The sequence below is a fragment of the Cervus elaphus genome, chromosome 27 (genome assembly GCF_910594005.1).
Source record: "Cervus elaphus chromosome 27, mCerEla1.1, whole genome shotgun sequence".
NCBI classification, from domain to species: Eukaryota; Metazoa; Chordata; class Mammalia; order Artiodactyla; family Cervidae; genus Cervus; species Cervus elaphus.
The window spans coordinates 1,732,744-1,752,111 of NC_057841.1; positions in this window are offsets into that span (position 1 = coordinate 1,732,744).

Here is a 19,368-nt window from a genome sequence, read left to right on the forward strand (position 1 = left end):
CAAGAGGAGTCAGGCATCGTCTCCTTTGGAGGCACTGATCTCCGCGTCCCTCTGGAGTTTTCAAAGGATGTGAGGCCTCCGGTCGCGATGAGGTAGGGAACTAGGTCTTTCTCTGTGGTCTCCACAGGGGATTCAGACATCCTTTCGTCTTGGGAGATGCAAGACGAGCCAGCATTCAAGTCACTGCAGGCATTTCCGGCCTTATTTCGAGTCAGGGCATCGCGGTGTCCATTCCACTTGAGGCCTCAAAATCAGGGTCCCTATCACATACCTAGAGCTGAGAGAAGCCTCCTCTTGAGGTGCTTTTGGTAAGGTGGTATTCCTCTGAGTCGAAGCCAGGGACTAACCTCTCATCTCGAGTTGATTTTTGGTCCACGGAGATCTTTCGTGTTGCTACAGTGACCTCAGGTTCACTCTAGCCTTGAAACAGTGTTCTTGGGGTTTCTCTGGAGTGCCATCAAGGAAATCAAGGCTCCTTTCATGTGTGATCTGCAACACGGAATTGCTCTGCACGCAGTGCAGGATATCAGGTCTCATTTTGCGGCGAGGGGGAAGTCTCATGGTTTTTCTCGAGTTGCGGCGGGAACCTGGCGTATATTCCCGAGTTATGACGGGGATGGCCCTTCCACCCACGTGTTTGCTCAGCGACGTCAGGAGTCCTGCCTAGTTGCGAGGGACAACTCGGGATTCTCCTCGAGGCTTGGCAGGGCAATTGGGACGCCTCTCCAGCTGAGGCGGGAGACCAAGGGTCCCTTTCCACGTGCCACAGGAATCCTGGGACTCCTATCAAGTTTCACGAGGAGTCAGGCATCGTCTCCTTTGGCGGCACTGATCGCCGCGTACCTCTGGAGTTTTCAAAGGATGTGAGGCCTCCGGTCGCCATGAGGTGGGGAACTAGGTCTTTCTCTGTCGTCTGCACAGGGGATTCAGACATCCTTTCGTCTTGGGAGATGCAAGACAAGCCTGCATTCAAGTCACTGCAGGGATATCCAGCCTTACTTTGCGTCAGGGCATCGCAGTGTCCATTCCACTTGAGGCCGCAAAATCAGGGTCCCTCTCACATACCTAGAGCTGAGAGAAGCCTTCTCTTGAGGTGCTTGTGGTAAGGTGGTATTCCTCTGGAGTCGAATCCAGGGACTAACCTCTCATGTCGAGTTGATTTGGGGTCCACGAAGCTCTTTCGTGCTGCTACGGTGACCTCAGGATCCCTCTATCCTTGAAACAGTGTTCTTGTGGTTTCTCTGGAGTGCCATAAAGGAAATCAAGGCTCCTTTCCTTTGTGATGTGCAACACGGCATTGCTCTGCATGTAGTGCAGGGGAATCGGGCCTCACCTCGCGGCGAGGGGGAAGTCTCATGGTTTTTCTCGAGTTGCGGCGGGAACCTGGGGTACATTCTCGAGTTACGACGGCGATGGCACTTCCACACACGTGTTTGGTCAGCGACGTCAGGACTCCTGCCTAGTTGCGAGGGACAACTCGGGATTCTCCTCGAGGCTTGGCAGGGCAATTGGGACGCCTCTCCAACTGAGGCGGGAGACCAAGAGTCCCTTTCCACGTGCCACAGGAATCCTGGGACTCCTATCAAGTTTCACGAGGAGTCAGGCATCGTCTCCTTTGGAGGCACTGATCTCTGCGTACCTCTGGAGTTTTCAAAGGATGTGAGGCCTCCGGTCGCGATGAGGTGGGGAACTAGGTCTTTCCCTGTGGTCTCCCCGGGGGATTCAGACATCCTTTCGTCTTGGGAGATGCAAGACGAGCCTGCATTCAAGTCACTGCAGGGATATCCGGCCTTATTTCGCGTCAGGGCCTCGCGGTGTCCATTCCACTTGAGGCCGCAAACTCAGGGTCCCTCTCACATACCTAGAGCTGAGAGAAGCCTCCTCTTGAGGTGCTTGTGCTAAGGTGGTATTCCTCTGGAGTCGAAGCCAGGAACTAACCTCTCATCTCGAGTTGATTTTTGGTCCACGGAGGTTTTTCGTCTTGCTACAGTGACCTCAGGATCCCTCTAGCCTTGAAACAGTGTTCTTGGGGTTTCTCTGGAGTGCCGTCAAGGAAATCAAGGCTGCTTTCATATGTGATGTGCAACACGGGATTGCTCTGCACGCAGTGCCGGGGAATCGGGCCTCATCTCGCGGCGATGGGGAAGTCTCATGGTTTTTCTCGAGTTGCGGCGGGAACGTGGGGTATATTCTCGAGTTACGACGGGGATGGCCCTTCCACACACGTGTTTGTTCATCGACGTCAGGACTCCTGCCTAGTTGCGAGGGAAAATTCGGGATTCTCCTCGAGGCTTGGCAGGGCAATTGGGACGCCTCTCCAGCTGAGGCGGGAGACCAAGGGTCCCTTTCCACGTGCCACAGGAATCCTGGGACTCCTATCAAGTTTCACGAGGAGTCAGGCATCGTCCCCTTTGGAGGCACTGATCTCCACATACCTCTGGAGTTTTCAAAGGATGTGAGGCCTCCGGTCGCGATGACGTGGGGAACTAGGTCTTTTTCTGTCATCTCCACAGGGGATTCAGACATCCTTTCATCTTGGGAGATGCAAGACGTGCCTGCATTCAAGTCACTGCAGCGATATCCTGCCTTATTTCCAGTCAGGGCATCGCGGTGTCCATTTCACTTGAGGCCGCAAACTCAGGGTCCCTCTCACATACGTAGAGCTGAGAGAAGCCTCCTCTTGAGGTGCTTGTGGTAAGGTGGTATTCCTCTGGAGTCGAAGCCAGGGACTAACCTCCCATCTCGAGTTGATTTCTGGTCCATGGAGCTCTTTTGTGTGGCTACAGTGACCTCAAGATCCCTCTAGCCTTGAAACAGTGTTCTTGGGGTTTCTCTGGAGTGCCATCAAGGAAATCAAGGCTCCTTTCATGTGTGATGTGCAACACGGAATTGGTCTGCACGCAGTGCAGGGGAATCGGGCCTCATCTCGCGGTGAGGGGGAAGTCTCATGGTTTTTCTCGAGTTGCGGCGGGAACCTGGGGTATATTCTCGAGTTACGACGGGGATGGCCCTTCCACACACGTGTTTGTTCAGCGACGTCAGGACTCCTGCCTAGTTGCGAGGGACAACTCGGGATTCTCCTCGAGGCTTGGCAGGGCAATTGGGACGCCTCTCCAGCTGAGGCGGGAGACCACGGGTCCCTTTACACGTGCCACAGGAATCCTGGGACTCCTATCAAGTTTCACGAGGAGTGAGGCATCGTCTCCTTTGGAGGCACTGATCTCCGCGTCCCTCTGGAGTTTTCAAAGGATGTGAGGCCTCCGGTCGCGATGAGGTGGGGAACTAGGTCTTTCTCTGTGGTCTCCACAGGGAATTCAGACATCCTTTCGTCTTGGGAGATGCAAGACGAGCCTGCATTCAAATCACTGCAGGCATATCCGGCTTTATTTCGAGTCAGGGCATCGCGGTGTCCATTCCACATGAGGCCGCAAATTCAGGGTCCGTCTCACATACGTAGAGCTGAGAGAAGCCTCCTCTTGAGGTGCTTGTGGTATGGTGGTATTCCTCTGGAGTCGAAGCCAGGGATTATCCTCTCATCTCGAGTTGATTTTTGGTCCACGGAGCTCTTTCGTGTTGATACAGTGACCTCAGGATCCCTCTAGCCTTGACACAGTGTTCTTGGGGTTTCTCTGGAGTACCATCAAGGAAATCAAGGCTCCTTTCCTGTATGATGTGCAACACGGCATTGCTCTGCACGCAGTGCAGGGGAATCGGGCCTCATTTCTCGGGGAGGGGGAAGTCTCATGGTTTTTCTCGAGTTGCGGTGGGAACCTGGGGTATAATCTCGAGTTACGACATGGATAGCCCTTCCACACACGTGTTTGTTCAGCGACGTCAGGACTCCTGCCTAGTTGCAAGGGACAACTCGGGATTCTCCTCGAGGCTTGGCAGGGCAAGTGGGACGCCTCGCCAGCTGAGGCGGGAGACCAAGGGTCCCTTTGCACGTGCCACAGGAATCCTGGGACTCCTATCAAGTTTCACGAGGAGTCAGGCATCGTCTCCTTTGGAGGCACTGATCTCCGCGTCCCTCTGGAGTTTTCAAAGGATGTGAGGCCTCCGGTCGGGATGAGGTGGGGAACTAGGTCTTTCTCTGTGGTCTCCACAGGGAATTCAGACATCCTTTCGTCTTGGGAGATGCAAGACGAGCCTGCATTCAAGTCACTGCAGGCATATCCGGCCTTATTTCGAGTCAGGGAATCGCGGTGTCCATTCCACTTGAGGCCGCAAACTCAGAGTCCCTCTCACATACCTAGAGCTGGGAGAAGCCTCCTCTTGAGGTGCTTGTGGTAAGGTGGTATTCCTCTGGAGTCGAAGCCAGGCACTAACCTCTCATCTCGAGTTGATTTTTGGTCCACGGAGCTCTTTCGTGTTGCTACAGTAACCTCAGGATCCCTCTAGCCTTGAAACAGTGTTCTTGGGGTTTCTCTGGAGTGCCATCAAGGAAATCCAGGCTCCTTACATGTGTGATGTGCAACACGGAATTGCTCTGCACGCAGTGCAGGGGAATCGGGCCTCATCTCGCGGCATGGGGGAAGTCTCATGGTTTTTCTCGAGTTGCGGCGGGAACCTGGGGTATATTCCCGAGTTACGACGGGGATGGCCCTGCCACCCACGTGTTTGTTCGGCAACGTCAGGACTCCTGCCTAGTTGTAAGGGACAATTCGGGATTCTCCTCGAGTCTTCGCAGGGCAATTGGGACGCCTCTCCAGCTGAGGCGGGAGACCAAGGGTCCCTTTCCACGTGCCACAGGAATCCTGGGACTCCTATCAAGTTTCACGAGGAGTCAGGCATCGTCCCCTTTGGAGGCACTGATCTCCGCGTACCTCTGGAGTTTTCAAAGGATGTGAGGCCTCCGGTCGCGATGAGGTGGGGAACTAGGTCTTTCTCTGTGGTCTCCACAGGGGATTCAGACATCCTTTCGTCTTGGGAGATGCAAGACGAGCCTGCATTCACGTCACTGCAGGGATATCCTTCCTTATTTCGAGTCAGGGCATCGCGGTGTCCATTCCACGTGAGGCCGCAAACTCAAGGTCCCTCTCACATACCTAGAGCTGAGAGAAGCCTCCTCTTGAGGTGCTTGTGGTAAGGTGGTATTCCTCTGGAGTCGAAGCCAGTGACTAACCTCTCATCTCGAGTTGATTTTTGGTCCATGGAGCTCTTTCGTGTGGCAACAGTGACCTCAAGATCCCTCTAGCCTTGAAACAGTGTTCTTGGGGTTTCTCTGGAGTGCCATCAAGGAAATTAAGGCTCCTTTCATGTGTGATGTGCAACACGGAATTGCTCTGCACGCAGTGCAGGGGAATCGGGCCTCATCTCGCGGCGAGTGGGAAGTCTCATGGTATTTCTCGAGTTACGGCGGGAACCTGGGGTATATTCTCGAGTTACGACGGGCATGGCCGTGCCACACACGTGTTTGTTCAGCGACCTCAGGACTCCTGCCTAGTTGAGAGGGACAACTCGGGATTCTCCTCGAGGCTTGGCAGGGCAATTGGGACGCCTCTCCAGCTGAGGCGGGAGACCAAGTGTCCCTTTCCACGTGCCACAGGAATCCTGGGACTCCTATCAAGTTTCACGAAGAGTCAGGCATCATCCCCTAGGAGGCACTGATCTCCGCATACCTTTGGAGTTTTCAAAGGATGTGAGGCCTCCGGTCGCGATGAGGTGGGGAACTAGGTCTTTCTCTGTGGTCTCCACAGGGGATTCAGACATCCTTTCGTCTTGGGAGATGCAAGACGAGCCTGCATTCAAGTCACTGCAGGGATATCCGGCCTTATTTCGAGTCAGGGCATCGCGGTGTCCATTCCACTTGAGGCCGCAAACTCAGGGTCCCTCTCACATACATAGAGCTGAGAGAAGCCTTCTCTTGAGGTGCTTGTGATAAGGTGGTATTCCTCTGGAGTCGAAGCCAGGGACTATCCTCTCATCTCGAGTTGATTTTTGGTCCACGGAGCTCTTTCGTGTTGCTACAGTGACCTCAGGATCCCTCTAGCCTTGAAACAGGGTTCTTGGGGTTTCTCTGGAGTACCATCAAGGAAATCAAGGCTCCTTTCCTGTGTGATGTGCAACACGGCATTGCTCTGCACGCAGTGCACGGGAATCGGGCCTCATTTCGCGGCGAGAGGGAAGTCTCATGGTTTTTCTCGAGTTGCGGTGGGAACCTGGGGTATAATCTCGAGTTACGACATGGATGGCCCTTCCACACACGTGTTTGTTCAGCGACGTCAGGACTCCTGCCTAGTTGCAAGGGACAACTCGGGATTCTCCTCGAGGCTTTCAGGGCAAGTGGGACGCCCCTCCAGCTGAGGCGGGAGACCAAGTGTCCCTTTCCTGTGTGACAGGAATCCTGGGACTCCTATCAAGTTTCACGAGGAGTCAGGCATCGTCTCCTTTGGAGGCACTGATCTCCGCGTCCCTCTGGAGTTTTCAAAGGATGCGAGGCCTCCGGTCGCGATGAGGTGGGAAACTAGGTCTTTCTCTGTGGTCTCCACAGTGGATTCACACATCCTTTCGTCTTGGGAGATGCAAGACGAGCCTGCATTCAAGTCACTGCAGGCATATCCGGCCTTATTTCGAGTTAGGGCATCGTGGTGTCCATTCCACTTGAGGCCGCAAACTCAGGGTCCCTCTCACATACGTAGAGCTGAGAGAAGCCTCCTCTTGAGGTGCTTGTGGTAAGGTGGTATTCCTCTGGAGTAGAAGCCAGGGATTAACCTCTCATCTCGAGTTGATTTTTGGTCCACGGAGCTCCTTCGTGTGGCTACAGTGACCTCAGGATCCCTCTAGCCTTGAAACAGTGTTCTTGGGGTTTCTCTGGAGTGCCATCAAGGAAATCCAGGCTCCTTTCATGTGTGATGTGCAACACGGCATTGCTCTGCACGCAGTGCAGGGGAATCGGGCCCCATCTCGCGGCAAGGGGGAAGTCTCATGGTTTTTCTCGAGTTGCGGCGGGAACCTGGGGTATATTCTCGAGTTACGACGGAGATGGCCCTGCCACCCACGTGTTTGTTCGGCGACGTCAGGACTCCTGCCTAGTTGTGAGGGACAATTCGGGATTCTCCTCGAGTCTTCGCAGGGCAATTGGGACGCCTCTCCAGCTGAGGCGGGAGACCAAGTGTCCCTTTCCACGTGCCACAGGAATCCTGGGACACCTATCAAGTTTCATGAGGAGTCAGGCATCGTTTCCTTTGGAGGCACTGATCTCCGCGTACCTCTGGAGTTTTCAAAGGATGTGAGGCCTCCGGTCGCAATGAGGTGGGGATCTAGGTCTTTCTCTGTGGTATCCACAGGGGATTCAGACATCCTTTCATCTTGGGAGATGCAAGACGAGCCTGCATTCAAGTCACTGCAGGGATATCCGGCCTTATTTCGCGTCAGGGCATCGCAGTGTCCATTCCACTTGAGTCCGCAAACTCAGGGTCCCTCTCACATACCTAGAGCTGAGAGAAGCCTCCTCTTGAGGTGCTTGTGGTAAGGTGGTATTCCTCTGGAGTCGAAGCCAGGGACTAACCTCTCATTTCGAGTTGATTTGTGGTCCACGGAGCTCTTTCTTGTTGCTACAGTGACCTTAAGATCCCTCTAGCCTTGAAACAGTGTTCTTGGGGTTTCTCTGGAGTGCCATCAAGAAAATCAAGGCTCCTTTCATGTGTGATGTGCAACACGGAATTGCTCTGCACGCAGTGTAGGGGAATCGGGCCTCATCTCGCGGCGAGGGGGAAGTCTCATGGTTTTTCTCGAGTTGCGGCGGGAACCTGGGGTATATTCTCGAGTTACGACGGGGATGGCCCTTCCACCCACGTGTTTGTTCAGCGACGCAGGACCCCTGCCTAGTTGCGAGGGACAACTCGGGATTCTCCTCGAGGCTTGGCAGGGCAATTGGGACGCCTCTCCAGCTGAGGCGGGAGACCAAGGGTCCCTTTCACGTGCCACAGGAATCCTGGGATTCCTATCAAGTTTCACGAGGAGTCAGGCATCGTCCCCTTAGGAGGCACTGATCTCCGCGTACCTCTGGAGTTTTCAAAGGATGTGAGGCCTCCGGTCGCGATGAGGTGGGGAACTACGTCTTTCTCTGTGGTCTCCACAGGGGATTCAGACATCCTTTCGTCTTGGGAGATGCAAGACGAGCCTGCATTCACGTCACTGCAGGGATATCCTTCCTTATTTTGAGTCAGGGCATCACGGTGTCCATTCCACGTGAGGCCGCAAACTCAAGGTCCCTCTCACATACCTAGAGCTGAGAGAAGTCTCCTCTTGAGGTGCTTGTGGTAAGGTGGTATTCCTCTGGAGTCGAAGCCAGGGACTAACCTCCCATCTCGAGTTGATTTCTGGTCCATGGAGCTCTTTTGTGTGGCTACAGTGACCTCAAGATCCCTCTAGCCTTGAAACAGTGTTCTTGGGGTTTCTCTGGAGTGCCATCAAGGAAATCAAGGCTCCTTTCATGTGTGATGTGCAACACGGCATTGCTCTGCACGCAGTGCAGGGGAATCGGGCCTCATCTCGCGGTGAGGGGGAAGTCTCATGGTTTTTCTCGAGTTGCGGCGGGAACCAGGGGTATATTCTCGAGTTACGATGGGCATGGCCCTGCCACACACGTGTTTGTTCAGCGACGTCAGGACTCCTGCCTAGTTGCGAGGGACAACTCGGGATTCTCCTCGAGGCTTGGCAGGGCAATTGGGACGCCTCTCCAGCTGAGGCGGGAGACCAAGTGTCCCTTTCCACCTGCCACAGGAATCCTGGGACTCCTATCAAGTTTCACGAGGAGTCAGGCATCGTCTCCTTTGGAGGCACTGATCTCCGCGTACCTCTGGAGTTTTCAACGGATGTGAGGCCTCCGGTCGTAATGAGGTGGGGAACTAGGTCTTTTCCTGTGGTCTCCGCAGGGGATTCAGACATCCTCTCATCTTGGGAGATGCAAGACGAGCCTGCATTCAAGTCACTGCAGGGATATCCGGCCTTATTTCGAGTCAGGGCATCGCGGTGTCCATTCCACTTGAGGCCGCAAACTCAGGGTCCCTCTCACATAGCTAGAGCTGAGAGAAGCCTCCTCTTGAGGTGCTTGTGGTAAGGTGGTATTCCTCTGGAGTCGAAGCCAGGGACTAACCTCTCATCTCGAGTTGATTTATTGGTCCATGGAGCTCTTGCGTGTTGCTACAGTGACCTCAGGATCCCTCTAGCCTTGAAACAGTGTTCTTGGGGATTCTCTGGAGTGCCATGAAGGAAATCAAGGCTCCTTTCATGTGTGATGTGCAACACGAAATTGCTCTGCACGCAGTGCAGGGGAATCGGGCCTCATCTCGCGGCGAAGGGGAAGTCTCATGGTTTTTCTCGAGTTGCGGCGGGAACCTGGGGTATATTCTCGAGTTACGACAGGGATGGCCCTTCCACACACGTTTTTGTTCAGCGACGTCAGGACTCCTGCCTAGTTGCGAGGGACAACTCGGGATTCTCCTCGAGGCTTGGCAGGGCAAGTGGGACGCCTCTCCAGCTGAGGCGGGAGACCAAGGGACCCTTTCCTGTGCCACAGGAATCCTGGGACTCCTATCAAGTTTCACGAGGAGTCAGGCATCGTCTCCTTTGGAGGCACTGATCTCCGCGTCCCTCTGGAGTTTTCAAAGGATGTGAGGCCTCCGGTCGCGATGACGTGGGAAACTAGGTCTTTTTCTGTGGTCTCCACAGGGGATTCAGACATCCTTTCATCTTGGGAGATGCAAGACGAGCCTGCATTCAAGTCACTGCAGCGATATCCGGCCTTATTTCGAGTCAGGGCATCGCGGTGTCCATTTCACTTGAGGCCGCAAACTCAGGGTCCCTCTCACATACCTAGAGCTGAGAGAAGCCTCCTCTTGAGGTGCTTGTGGTAAGGTGGTATTCCTCTGGAGTCGAAGCCAGGGAATAACCTCTCATCTCGAGTTGATTTGTGGTCCACGGAGCTCTTTCTTGTTGCTACAGTGACCTCAGGATCCCTCTAGCCTTGAAACAGTGTTCTTGGGGTTTCTCTGGAGTGCCATCAAGAAAATCAAGGCTCCTTTCATGTGTGATGTGCAACACGGAATTGCTCTGCACGCAGTGTAGGGGAATCGGGCCTCATCTCGTGGCGAGGGGGAAGTCTCATGGTTTTTCTCGAGTTGCGGCGGGAACCTGGGGTATATTCTCGAGTTACGACGGGGATGGCCCTTCCAACCACGTGTTTGTTCAGCGACGCAGGACCCCTGCCTAGTTGCGAGGGACAACTCGGGATTCTCCTCGAGGCTTGGCAGGGCAATTGGGACGCCTCTCCAGCTGAGGCGGGAGACCAAGGGTCCCTTTCACGTGCCACAGGAATCCTGGGATTCCTATCAAGTTTCACGAGGAGTCAGGCATCGTCCCCTTTGGAGGCACTGATCTCCGCGTACCTCTGGAGTTTTCAAAGGATGTGAGGCCTCCGGTCGCGATGAGGTGGGGAACTAGGTCTTTCTCTGTGGTCTCCACAGGGGATTCAGACATCCTTTCGTCTTGGGAGATGCAAGACGAGCCTGCATTCACGTCACTGCAGGGATATCCTTCCTTATTTTGAGTCAGGGCATCGCGGTGTCCATTCCACGTGAGGCCGCAAACTCAAGGTCCCTCTCACATACCTAGAGCTGAGAGAAGCCTCCTCTTGAGGTGCTTGTGGTAAGGTGGTATTCCTCTGGAGTCGAAGCCAGGGACTAACCTCCCATCTCGAGTTGATTTCTGGTCCATGGAGCTCTTTCGTGTGGCTACAGTGACCTCAAGATCCCTCTAGCCTTGAAACAGTGTTCTTGGGGTTTCTCTGGAGTGCCATCAAGGAAATCAAGGCTCCTTTCATGTGTGATGTGCAGCACGGAATTGCTCTGCACGCAGTGCAGGGGAATCGGGCCTCATCTCGCGGCGAGTGGGAAGTCTCATGGTTTTTCTCGAGTTACGGCAGGAACCTGGGGTATATTCTCGAGTTACGACGGGAATGGCCGTGCCACACACGTGTTTGTTCAGCGACGTCAGGACTCCTGCCTAGTTGAGAGGGACAACTCGGGATTCTCCTCGAGCCTTGGCAGGGCAATTGGGACGCCTCTCCAGCTGAGGCGGGAGACCAAGTGTCCCTTTCCACGTGCCACAGGAATCCTGGGACTCCTATCAAGTTTCACGAAGAGTCAGGCATCGTCCCCTTTGGAGGCACTGATCTCCGCGTACCTCTGGAGTTTTCAAAGGATGTGAGGCCTCCGGTCGCGATGAGGTGGGGAACTAGGTCTTTCTCTGTGGTCTCCACAGGGGATTCAGACATCCTTTCGTCTTGGGAGATGCAAGACGAGCCTGCATTCAAGTCACTGCAGGGATATCCGGCCTTATTTTGAGTCAGGGCATCGCGGTGTCCATTCCACTTGAGGCCTCAAACTCAGGATACCTCTCACATACCTAGAGCTGAGACAAGCCTCCTCTTGAGGTGCTTGTGGTAAGGTGGTATTCCTCTGGAGTCGAAGCCAGGGACTAACCTCCCATCTCGAGTTGATTTCTGGTCCATGGAGCTCTTTCGTGTTGCTACAGTGACCTCAGGATCCCTCTAGCCTGGAAAGAGTGTTCTTGGGGTTTCTCTGGAGTGCCATCAAGGAAATCAAGGCTCCTTTCATGTGTGATGTGGAACACGGAATTGCTCTGCACGCAGTGCAGGGGAATCGGGCCTCATCTCGCGGCGAGAGGGAAGTCTCATGGTTTTTCTCGAGTTGCTTAGGGAACCTGGGGTATATTCTCGAGTTACGACGGGGATGGCCCTTCCACCCACGTGTTTGTTCTGCGACGGCAGGACTCCTGTCTGGTTGCGAGGGACAACTCGGGATTCTCCTCGAGGCTTGGCAGGGCAATTGGGACGCCTCTCCAGCTGAGGCGGGAGACCAAGAGTCCCTTTCCACGTGCCACAGGAATCCTCGGACTCCTATCAAGTTTCAGGAGGAGTCAGGCATCGTCTCCTTTGGAGGCACTGATCTCCGCGTACCTCTGGAGTTTTCAAAGGATGTGAGGCCTCCGGTCGCGATGAGGTGGGGAGCTAGGTCTTTCTCTGTGGTCTCCACAGGGGATTCCGACATCCTTTCATCTTGGGAGATGCAAGACGAGCCTGCATTCAAGTCACTGCAGGGATATCCGGCCTTATTTCGCGTCAGGGCATCGCGGTGACCATTCCACTTGAGGCCGCAAACTCAGGGTACCTCTCACATACCTAGAGCTGAGAGAAGACTCCTCTTGCGGTGCTTGTGGTAAGGTGGTATTCCTCTGGAGTCGAAGCCAGGGACTAACCTCTCATCTCGAGTTGATTTTTGGTCCACGGAGCTCTTTCGTGTTGCTAAAGTGACCTCAGGTTCACTCTAGCCTTGAAACAGTGTTCTTGGGGTTTCTATGGAGTGCCATCAAGGAAATCAAGGCTCCTTTCATGTGTGATCTGCAACACGGAATTGCTCTGCACGCAGTGCAGGATATCGGGTCTCATTTTGCGGCGAGGGGGAAGTCTCATGGTTTTTCTCGAGTTGCGGCGGGAACCTGGGGTATATTCTCGAGTTATGACGGGGATGGCCCTTCCACCCACGTGTTTGTTCAGCGACGTCAGGAGTCCTGCCTAGTTGCGATGGACAACTCGGGATTCTCCTCGAGGCTTGGCAGGGCAATTGGGACGCCTCTCCAGCTGAGGCGGGAGACCAAGTGTCCCTTTCCACGTGCCACAGGAATCCTGGGACTCCTATCAAGTTTCACGAGGAGTCAGGCATCGTCCCCTTTGGCGGCACTGATCGCCGCGTACCTCTGGAGTTTTCAAAGGATGTGAGGCCTCCGGTCGCGATGAGGTGGGGAACTAGGTCTTTCTCTGTCGTCTGCACAGGGGATTCAGACATCCTTTCGTCTTGGGAGATGCAAGACGAGCCTGCATTCAAGTCACTGCAGGGATATCCGGCCTTATTTCGCGTCAGGGCATCGCAGTGTCCATTCCACTTGAGGCCGCAAACTCAGGGTCCCTCTCACATACCTAGAGCTGAGAGAAGCCTCCACTTGAGGTGCTTGTGGTAAGGTGGTATTCCTCTGGAGTCGAAGCCAGGGACTAATCTCTCATCTCGAGTTGATTTTTGGTCCACGGAGCTCTTTCGTGTGGCTACAGTGACCTCAGGATCCCTCTGGCCTTGAAACAGTGTTCTTGGGGTTTCTCTGGAGTGCCATCAAGGAAATCAAGGCTCTTTTCATGTGTGATGTGCAACACGGAATTGCTCTGCACGCAGTGCAGGGGAATCGGGCCTCATCTCGCGGCGAGGGGGAAGTCTCATGGTTTTTCTCGAGTTGCGGCGGGAACCTGGGGTATATTCTCGAGTTACGACGGGGATGGCCCTTCCACACACGTGTTTGTTCAGCGACATCAGGACTCCTGCCTAGTTGCGAGGGAAAGCTTGGGATTCTCCTCGAGGCTTGGCAGGGCAATTGGGACGCCTCTTCAGCTGAGGCGGGAGACCAAGTGTCCCTTTCCACGTGCCACAGGAATCCTGGGACTCCTATCAAGTTTCACGAGGAGTCAGGCATCGTCTCCATTGGAGGCACTGATCTCCGCGTCCCTCTGGAGTTTTCAAAGGATGTGAGGCCTCCGGTCGCGATGAGGTGGGGAACTAGGTCTTTCTCTGTGGTCTGCACAGGGGATTCAGACATCTTTTCGTCTTGGGAGATGCAAGACGAGCCTGCATTCAAGTCACTGCAGGGATATCCGGCCTTATTTCGAGTCAGGGCATAGCGGTGTCCATTCCGCTTGAGGCCGCTAACTCAGGGTCCCTCTCACATACCTAGAGCTGAGAGAAGCCTCCTCTTGAGGTGCTGTGGTAAGGTGGTATTCCTCTGGAGTCGAAGCCAGGGACTAACCTGTCAGCTCGTGTTGATTTTTGGTCCACGGAGCTCTTTCGTGTTGCTACAGTGACCTCAGGATCCCACTAGCTTGGAAACAGTGTTCTTGGGGTTTCTCTGGAGTGCCATCAAGAAAATTAAGGCTCCTTTCATATGTGATGTGACACACGGAATTGCTCTGCAAGCAGTGTACGGAATCGGGTCTCATCTCGCGGCGAGGGGGAAGTCTCATGGTTTTTCTCGAGTTGCGGCGGGAACCTGGGGTATATTCTCGAGTTACGACGGGGATGGCCCTTCCACCCACGTGTTTGTTCAGCCACGTCAGGACTCCTGCCTAGTTGCGAGGGACAACTCGGGATTCTCCCCGAGGCTTGGCAGGGCAATTGGGACGCCTCTCCAGCTGAGGCGGGAGACCAAGGGTCCCTTTCCACGTGCCACAGGAATCCTGTTACTCCTATTAATTTCACGAGGAGTCAGGCATTGGCTCCTTTGGAGGCACTGATCTCCGCGTACCTCTGGAGTTTTCAAAGGATGTGAGGCCTCCGGTCGCGATGAGGTGGGGAACTAGGTCTTTCTCTGTGGTCTCCACAGGGGATTCAGACATCCTTTCGTCTTGGGAGATGCAAGACGAGCCTGCATTCAAGTCACTGAGGGATATCCGGCCTGATTTCGAGTCAGGGCATCGCGGTGTCCATTCCACTTGAGGCTGCAAACTCAGGGTCCCTCTCACATACCTAGAGCTGAGAGAAGCCTCCTCTTGAGGTGCTTGTGGTAAGGTGGTATTCCTCTGGAGTCGAAGCCAGGGACTAACCTCTCATCTCGAGTTGATTTTTGGTCCACGGAGCTCTTTCATGTGGCTACAGTGACCTCAGGATCCCTCTAGCCTTGAAACAGTGTTCTTGGGGTTTCTCTGGAGTGCCATCAAGGAAATCAAGGCTCCTTTCATGTGTGATGTGCAACACGGAATTGCTCTGCACGCAGTGCAGGGGAATCGGGCCTCATCTCGCGGCGAGGGGGAATTCTCATGGTTTTTCTCGACTTGCGGCGGGAACCTGGGGTATATTCTCGAGTTACGACGGGGATGGCCCTTCCACCCACGTGTTTGTTCAGCGACGTCAGGACTCCTGCCTAGCTGCGAGGGACAACTCGGGATTCTCCTCGAGGCTTGGCAGGGAAATTGGGACGCCTCTCCAGCTGAGGCGGGAGACCAAGTGTCCCTTTCCACATGCCAGAAGAATCCTGGGCCTCCTATCAAGTTTCCCGAGGAGTCAGACATCGTCTCCTTTGGCGGCACTGATCTCCGCGTACCTCTGAAGTTTTCAAAGGATGTGAGGCCTCCGGTCGCGATGAGGTGTGGAACTAGGTCTTTCTCTGTGGTATCCACAGAGGATTCAGACATCCTTTCGTCTTGGGAGTTGCAAGACGAGCCTGCATTCAAGTCACTGCAGGGATATCCGGCCTTATTTCGAGTCAGGGCATCGCGGTGTCCATTCCACTTGAGGCCGCAAACTCAGGGTCCCTCTCACATACCTAGAGCTGAGAGAAGCCTCCTCTTGAGGTGCTTGTGGTAAGCTGGTATTCCTCTGGAGTCGAAGCCAGGGACTAACCTCTCATCTTGAGTTGATTTTTGGTCCAAGGAGCTCTTTCGTGTTGCTACAGTGACCTCAGGATCTCTCTAGCCTTGAAACAGTGTTCTTGGGGTTTCTCTGGAGTGCCATCAAGGAAATCAAGGCTCCTTTCATGTGTGATGTGCAACACGGAATTGCTCTGCACGCAGTGCCGGGAAATCGGGCCTCATCTCGCGGCGAGGGGTAAGTCTCATTGTTTTTCTCGAGTTGCGGCGGGAACCTGGGGTATATTCTCGAGTTACGACGGGGATGCCCCTTCCACCCACGTGATTGTTCAGCGGCGGCAGGACTCCTGCCTAGTTGTGAGGGACAACTCGGGATTCTCCTCGAGGCTGGGCAGGGCAATTGGGACGCCTCTCCAGCTGAGGCGGGAGACCAAGGGCCCCTTTCCACGTGCCACAGGAATCCTGGGACTCCTATCAAGATTCACGAGGATTCAGGCATCGTCTCCTTAGGAGGCACTGATCTCCGCGTACCTCTGGAGTTTTCAAAGGATGTGAGGCCTCCGGTCGCGATGAGGTGGGGAACTAGGTCTTTCTCTGTGGTCTCCACAGGGGATTCAGACATCCTTTAGTCTTGGGAGATGCAAGACGAGCCTGCATTCAAGTCACTGCAGGGATATCCGGCCTTATTTCGAGTCAGGGCATGGCGGTGTCCATTCCACTTGAAGCCGCAAACTCAGGGTCCCTCTCGCATACCTAGAGCTGAGAGAAGCCTCCTCTTGAGGTGCTTGTGGTAAGGTGGTATTCCTCTGGTGTCGAAGCCAGGGACTAACTTCTCATCTCGAGTTGATTCTTGGTCCACGGAGCTCTTTCGTGTTGCTACAGTGACCTCAGGATCCCTCTAGCCTTGAAACAGTGTTCTTGGGGTTTCTCTGGAGTGCCATCAAGGAAATCAAGGCTCCCTTCATGTGTGATGTGCAACACGGAATTGCTCTGCACGCAATGCCGGGGAATCGGGCCTCATCTCGCGGCGAGGGGTAAGTCTCATGGTTTTTCTCGAGTTGCGGCGTGAACCTGGGGTATATTCTCGAGTTACGACGGGGATGGCCCTTCCACCCACGTGTTTGTTCAGCGACGTCAGGATTCCTGCCTAGTTGCGAGGGACAACTCGGGATTCTCCTCGAGGCTTGGCAGGGCAATTGGGCCGCCTCTCCAGCTGAGGCAGGAGACCAAGGTTCCCTTTCCATGTGCCACAGGAATCCTGGGACTCCTATCAAGTTTCACGAGGAGTCAGGCATCGTCTCCTTAGGAGGCACTGATCTCCGCGTCCCTCTGGAGTTTTCAAAGGATGTGAGGCCTCCGGTCACGATGAGGTGGGGAACTAGGTCTTTCTCTGTGGTCTCCACAGGGGATTCAGACATCCTTTCATCTTGGGAGATGCAAGACGAGCCTGCATTCAAGTCACTGCAGGGATATCCGGCCTTATTTCGAGTCAGGGCATCGCGGTGTCCATTCCACTTGAGGCTGCAAACTCAGGGTCCCTCTCACATACCTAGAGCTGAGAGAAGCCTCCTCTTGAGGTGCTTGTGGTAAGGTGGTATTCCTCTGGAGTCGAAGCCAGGGACTAACCTCTCATCTTAAGTTGATTTTTGGTCCACGGAACTCTTTCGTGTTGCTACAGTGACCTCAGGATCCCTCTAGCCTTGAAACAGTGTTCTTGGGGTTTCTCTGGAGTGCCATCAAGGAAATCAAGGCTCCTTTCATGTGTGATGTGCAACACGGAATTGCTCTGCATGCAGTGCAGGGGAATCGGGCCTCATCTCGCGGCGAGGGGGAAGTCTCATGGTTTTTCTGTAGTTGCGGCGGGAACCTGGGTTATATTCCCGAGTTATGACGGGGATGGCCCTTCCACCCACGTGTTGGTTCAGCAACATCAGGACTCCTGCCTAGTTGCGAGGGACAACTTGGGATTCTCCTCGAGGCTTGGCAGGGCAATTGGGACGCCTCCCCAGCTGAGGCGGGAGACTAAGTTTCCGTTTCCACGTGCCACAGGAATCCTGTGACTCGTATCAAGATTCACAAGGAGTCAGGCATCGTCTCCTTTGGAGGCACTGATCGCCGCGTACCTCTGGAGTATTCAAAGAATGTGAGGCCTCCGGTCGCGATGAGGTGGGGACCTATGTCTTTCTCTGTGGTCTCCATAGGGTATTCAGATATACTTTCGTCATGGGAGATTCAAGACAAGCCTGCATTCAAGTCACTGCAAGGATATCCTTCTTTATTTCGAGTCAGGGCATCGCGGTGTCCATTCCACTTGAGGCTGCAAACTCAGGGTCCCTCTCACATACCTAGAGCTGAGAGAAGCCTCCTCTTGAGGTGCTTGTGGTAAGGTGGTATTCCTCTGGAGTCGAAGCCAGGGACTAATCTCTCATCTTGAGTTGATTTTAGGTCCACGGAGGTCTTTCGTGTTGCTACAGAGACCTCAGGATCCCTCTAGCCTTGAAACACTGTTCTTGGGGTTTCTCTGGAGTGCCATCAAGGAAATCAAGGCACCTTTCATGTGTGATGTGCAAGACGGAATTGCTCTGCACGCAGTGCCGGGGAATCGGGCCTCATCTCGCGGCGAGGGGTAAGTCTCATGGTTTTTCTCGAGTTGCGGCGGGAACCTGGGGTATATTCTCGAGTTACGACGGGGATGGCCCTTCCACCCACGTGATTGTTCAGCGACGTCAGGACTCCTACCTAGTTTCGAGGGACAACTCGGGATTCTCCTCGAGGCTTGGCAGGGTAATTGGGACTCCTCTCCAGCTGAGGCGGGAGACCAAGGGTCCCTTTCCACGTGCCACAGGAATCCTGGGACTCCTATCAAGATTCACGAGGATTCAGGCATCGTCTCCTTAGGAGGCACTGATCTCCGCGTACCTCTGGAGTTTTCAAAGGATGTGAGGCCTCCGGTCGCGATGAGGTGGGGAACTAGGTCTTTCTCTGTGGTCTCCACAGGGGATTCAGACATCCTTTCGTCTTGGGAGATGCAAGACGAGCCTGCATTCAAGTCACTGCAGGGATATCCGGCCTTATTTCGAGTCAGGGCATCGCGGTGTCCATTCCACTTGAAGCCGCAAATTCAGGGTCCCTCTCGCATACCTAGAGCTGAGAGAAGCCTCCTCTTGTGGTGCTTGTGGTAAGGTGGTATTCCTCTGGTGTCGAAGCCAGGGACTAACTTCTCATCTCGAGTTGATTCTTGGTCCACGGAGCTCTTTCATTTTGCTACAGTGACCTCAGGATCCCTCTAGCCTTGAAACAGTGTTCTTGGGATTTCTCTGGAGTGCCATCAAGGAAATCAAGGCTCCTTTCATGTGTGATGTGCAAGACGGAATTGCTCTGCACGCAGTGCAGAGGAATCGGGCCTCATCTCGTGGCGAGGGGGAAGTCTCATGGTTTTTCTCGAGTTGCGGCAGGAATCTGGGGTATATTCTCGAGTTACGACGGGGATGGCCCTTCCACCCACGTGTTTGTTCAGCGACGTCAGGATTCCTGCCTAGTTGCGAGGGACAACTCGGGATTCTCCTCGAGGCTTGGCAGGGCAATTGGGACGCCTCTCCAGCTGAGGCAGGAGACCAAGGGTCCCTTTCCATGTGCCACAGGAATCCTGGGACTCCTATCAAGTTTCACGAGGAGTCAGGCATCGTCCCGTTTTGAGGCACTGATCTCCGCGTACCTCTAGAGTTTTCAAAGGATTTGAGGCCTCCGGTCGCGATGAGGTGGGGAACTAGGTCTTTCTCTGTGGTCTTCTCAGAGGATTCAGACATCCTTTCGTCTTGGGAGATGCAAGACGAGCCTGCATTCAAGTCACTGCAGGGATATCTGGCCTTATTTCGAGTCAGGGCATCGCGGTGCCCATTACACTTGAGGCTGTAAATTCAGGGTCCCTCTCACATACATAGAGC